The sequence below is a fragment of the Heteronotia binoei genome, chromosome 21 (genome assembly GCF_032191835.1).
Source record: "Heteronotia binoei isolate CCM8104 ecotype False Entrance Well chromosome 21, APGP_CSIRO_Hbin_v1, whole genome shotgun sequence".
Lineage (NCBI taxonomy): Eukaryota > Metazoa > Chordata > Lepidosauria > Squamata > Gekkonidae > Heteronotia > Heteronotia binoei.
In genome coordinates, this window is record NC_083243.1 from 16,384,509 (window position 1) to 16,385,198 (window position 690).

A 690-nucleotide genomic window follows, 5' to 3' on the forward strand; every position below is an offset into this window, starting at 1 on the left:
CACTAAACAATGCACTTTGGACCCACTTTCAGTGCACTTTCCAACTGGATTGGACTGTGTGAACTGGCCAAAAATCCAGTTGGAGAAGTGCATTGAAACTGCATTGTTTAGGGTGTGTGATCGCAGCCTATGATTCTAGCGCAGAAAGACTGAGTCCAATTTCACACTGGACCTTTAATCCTGCTTTAGCCCTTAATCCTGCTTTAGCCCTTTCCGCGAGCTGACATTGAACATATGAACATATGAAGCTGCCTTCTACTGAATCAGGCCCTCGGTCCATCAAAGTCAGTCTTGTCTTCTCAGACTGGCAGCGGCTCTCCAGGGTCTCAAGCTTTATTTATTTATTTTTTATTTGTAATTTATATCCCGCCCTTCCCACCAAGTGGCTCAGGGCGGCTTACAACAGCTGAGGTTTTTTCACACCTATTTGCCTGGACCCTTTTTTGGAGATGCCAGGGATTGAACCTGGGACCTTCTGCTTCCCAAGCAGATGCTCTACCACTGAGCCACCGTCCCCTCCCCTATTCTATACTAAAACCATAGAATCCTAAACAAATGTTGCACTAGGCCTTTAATCCTGGTTTAGCCCTGTTCCCAAGCTGACATGACAAACTAAAATCATCGAATCACAGTGTCATAGAGTTGGTTTCTCTGGTTCTCTTATTCTAGTGCAGAATGTCAGTTTGGGAA